The following is a 4,470-nucleotide window of genomic DNA, read 5'->3' as shown; positions in this document are numbered from 1 at the left end:
GATGAGTTTAGCAAGTTATCTCGTTATGCCCCTGATGATGTGGCCACAGATGCCGCAAAGCAAGAGAAGTTTATGGAAGGGCTGAATGATGAGATAAGCATGCAGTTGATGGTGGCAACATTCAACAACTACCAGGAGTTGGTACATAAGGCTCTTTTGATTGAAGGGAAGCAGCAGCAGATTGAGAGCCGTAAGAGGAAGTATGGACAAGGAAGATATAATTCAGGAGCTCAGCAGAAGCCTCGCCTAACCCCGAACTCGGGAGGACTTGTTCATAACCATGGAGGCCACACCCATAATGGAGGAAATAACCATAGTCATACTGGCCCAAGGAATGGGAATGAGAATGGAGCAAGCAACAATCAGAACCGCTCCAATCCAGCCACACCCGCAAAGAGAGACCTAAGGCACATTACTTGTTTCAAGTGCGGGAAGACTGGACATTATGCCACGAAGTGCCCTGAAGCGAAGAATGGAAATGGCAATGGGAGCGCTGGAAAGAAGCCCAATCCATTCAACAAAGGAAAAGTGAACCACGTCAACGTGGAGGAGGTTGAAGAGCAGCCAGACGCGGTTATTGGTAAGTTTTTGGTTAAGTCTTTTACCGCCCTTGTTCTTTTTGATACTGGTGCATCGCATTCGTACATATCAAGGGAATTCGTGGATAAGTTTAAACTACCAACCCAAACCCTTAGGACCCATCTGTTAGTAAGTTCACCTGGAGCAGAGTATATGGCTAGACGTGGCAACTTGAATACACATCTGGGTGGATTATTTGTTGGGCACCTGGAGAATCCAGTGTTGTCCTAGGATATCCCGGAGTACCCGTGTGATAATCCTATGGTCCGCCACCCAGGCTCAAAGGGAACTGAGATATTTTCATTCTAGAAACTTCTGTGTGCAGCCAGAAGCTATTATGGGCTCTAGCATAGTTGAGTAAGTTGCGTGATGCTCCCGAAGATGTGGATCAGCAGGTAGAGGGTTGTAGGTTGGTATGGTCTGCCCGGAGTAAGGGGTTAATGCTTCCGAAAGACTGTGTCTCAGTCATCCGTTTCTCAAATACCATGTAGTGCGGGAAATCCAATGGAGGAGATCGGGTCTTGTGGGGAAAAGTGCGCAAACCTCTGCAGAGTGTACAAACTAATCATGGTTAGCCATGTCCCCGGTTATGGACATCTTGAGTATCTAGTACTTGGAGTATCATAAGTATCTCATCACTCTAAATTAATATTGTTGGGTTGTTAATTACTTTAATTGGGATTGAGTTGGAGGAACCTTCTCAATGATGTTTCAACTACCATGATAGTTAAATAAAATCTATTCCTTTGTTGTAGGAAAAAATTGGCTTTTCGCAAAAACTGTAACCATAGAGCTTTCCGCCAGCCAAATATGCATGTAGTGATAGCATTATTTTGTTCTTGCTCTACTGTGTTACTTTGCCAGCATATTCCATGTGCTGACCCGTTTTCGGGCTGCAACATATTATGTTGCAGACTTTTCAGACGAGGAGTAAGGTTCGTTAGGTCGTTGCCGTGCAGCTCAGCTATGTCGTTGGAGTTGATGGACTCACTTTATCTTCCAAGCCTTCCGCTGTTATCGTATTAGATTGCCTTAAGCCATATTTATTGTAATAAGTTCTCTTTTGAGACATTCGATGTAATAAGTGTTTGCTACTCTGTTATAAATCCTCGAGTACTATGTGTGCTAGCATTACCGATCCATGGATGACACTGAAGCACAAAGACTTGCCCGTTTGAGGTCGGGTCGCTACATTACTCATAGCAAAAAGATAAGTAAGAATGTAATACTAACATTAAAGACAAGTCATATGTAACAGCATTTATCATTTAGCCATCAACAAGATGAGTCATAGCAGGAACATAAGTAAGATTACAAGAAATATTACCAAGATTGAAGACACACCGCTGAAACAAGGTAAACGAAAGCCACAACTGAAACAAGGGAAGAATAGGACTAACAGAGTAACGTTACAACCCAAATAGTCTTACAAGTAAACCATAGAGTACATAGTTAAGTCCAGACTTTAAATTAGTATTACACCCTAATAGGTAGAAACATCAGTAGCATCTAATGTCCATACTTGGTGTTGTATTTCCTATGCAACCAATCTAAATGAGCAGCACTTTCAGTCATGTACAGGAACATCTCTCTCTGCTCTCTCTTCACAAATAGTTCATTAGCAATGAAATATTCATCACTACCTACTATTGCACCGCACTCAACAACCAGATCCATCACAAAAGTAACCGATGAACTTTCTTCTTTCTTCATGTATGACTCAAAGCTGGATTGGGTCCTCTCAGCTATATCTCCAACCCTTGTTATCTGCTCTTGTATAATCAGTGATGTCTTCGGCTTCTTGTTATTGTCATCCACAAAACTTGCCAAGTTTCTTCCCTTTTCCATCAGCATGTGACTCACCTGTTTGGGTCTCCTCCAGATAAACATCTTGTATGTTGTCCACATTGAAAACTGAAGTTGCACTGCTAGACTGGGGAATGGTGCCTGGAGCAAGATTCTAGTGATCTGTACCATCACTTGTGATGTCACCAAACATGATAGATAAGTTACTCTCATTTCGAATTTCACTCATTTGGAACTTGCCACATCCAGGAATGTCCTGAAATATAACAAAACAAAGATCAATTAGCATCACTACTCACTGAACAATTGCTTATATGATAAGACAAAATAGGAAAAGTCGTGACTCACTATCTTTGCTTTCTTCCACGATTCAGCATCTTGTTTGATGGTGTTTCTCTCATAGACCCACCCACCTCCAGTCTCCTTTAACTCGAGTTTTCTGAAATTGCTGTAATCAGTCTTCAAATTATCCCACTTGTTCTTTAGTTGGAGCCTGGTGTACTCCAAACCTATTCTGATTTTGAAATCCTTTGCAACTTCCTCATAAGCATTTGGGGTCAAGTGCTTGTCCGGCCTATTACCAGCACACACTTGTTGGACAAAGAGCTCGGTCAAGATCGTAGTGTTATCACCACTCCAATCGGCAGACATTCTTCAAGAAAATTACACATTAATTGCAAGCATTACAACTAAACTCATATGGATGAACAATCATGAAACATGCTCCTAGGTGAAAAAGAATCAGCAAAGCTACAATAATACAAACAAGTAATAATGTCTTAAGAATATCCCAAAACAAATAATATTGTCTTAAGCAAATCTCAATACTACCAGATTTCAAAGACCCATGTGTACAAGCAAATAAAAGAAACAGAGGAAATTCTTGGTCATAAATTGGGAACTCACTATGACAAATAACTAGTCATGGAAACAAAATCATTGACAGTACAAGTATCTAGATTACAACTCACTGGAAGTGTCAGACCCATGTGTACTATTCGTGCAAAAAAATCTTACAAGTATATGTTGAGAATGCCTAGGCAGTAAGCAGCCTACAGGACTGGGCAATTCATATGCCCATCATGGCATACTTACATTATATAGGGGGCTAGTATTAAATACAATGTCTTGCATTTACCGAGGAAAAAATATATACAGTGACATGTAATGGAGCTGTGTAAACATCACTAAGCTTTTTGACAAACATAGAAAAGAGAAAAACCTGACTATACAAACACCAATTTAAGCATGAAAATGTACATACGGCATATGCTTAGGAAAAATGTACATACGACATATGTACACCTCAGGCCGCTCACCTCCTGGCCTTGACCATGGCATCGCGACCTGGCATACCAGCGACGGCTGCAGCCTGCCTGGGGACCGGGACCTGTCGGCATAGAGCACCAAGCTACCGTGGGGTTGGAAAGGGGAGACCGAGCCGAAACAGGACATGCATTCGCAAATATTCATAATGAGGATAATATCAACAGAAGACATTACATACCCTTTACATGCCCCGCGGGGTCCATCTCAATTCCTCGCAGGGAACAAAAGAAGTGAGTTTCTAGGGGCCCTATCTACACGCGCCAGCGCGACCGATGCCATCATCAACAGTGGGCCATGGGAGGCCGACGCCAACCCCATCCAGATCAGCGACGGCGGCGGCCGGACGCTGCGGCCTTGCTCCAGGCACGGCGAGAGCTCGGGAGCACGTAGCTGTCGTCGCTCGTCTCCGGGGTCTCGTAGGGCTCAGGAGAGTCGCTGGACTCCCAAGCGCCGCCGCTACTGCTGGAGGAGCTGCTGGCGAAGCAAGCGGTAGGCTCGGCGTTGGCCGCTGCGCCGTCCCGACGACCCCCTCCTAGACAGCACTCCAGGCGGCGGCCTTCCTCGTCGAAGACTTTGAAGAGCATTGTGGAGGCGCCATCGTACTCAAAATGGGTGATGAGGGCGCCTTCCGCATGGCAGACTCGAGCAACCTCGCCCCTGCCACGGGTCATGAGGATCTTGCTTGGGGAGACAGCTTCAACCTCCGCTCCAGTCGCCGGGGCATCGCGGTCGGCGTGCTGCAGCCAAAGCTCGAGG

At 44.5% G+C, this 4,470-nt stretch overlaps 1 pseudogene; it reads right to left on the bottom strand.

Moving 5' to 3' along the window:
• Positions 1–2,088: 2,088 nt before the first annotated feature.
• Positions 2,089–3,036, bottom strand: LOC147991807 (L10-interacting MYB domain-containing protein-like; annotated as a pseudogene).
• Positions 3,037–4,470: the final 1,434 nt, after the last annotated feature.

The sequence above is a fragment of the Triticum urartu genome, chromosome 1A (assembly GCF_056163025.1).
Source record: "Triticum urartu cultivar PI428250 chromosome 1A, HENAU_Tu73, whole genome shotgun sequence".
NCBI classification, from domain to species: domain Eukaryota; kingdom Viridiplantae; phylum Streptophyta; class Magnoliopsida; order Poales; family Poaceae; genus Triticum; species Triticum urartu.
Note: the sequence above shows the minus strand (reverse complement) of the source record. Positions and strands in the feature narration are given on the sequence as shown.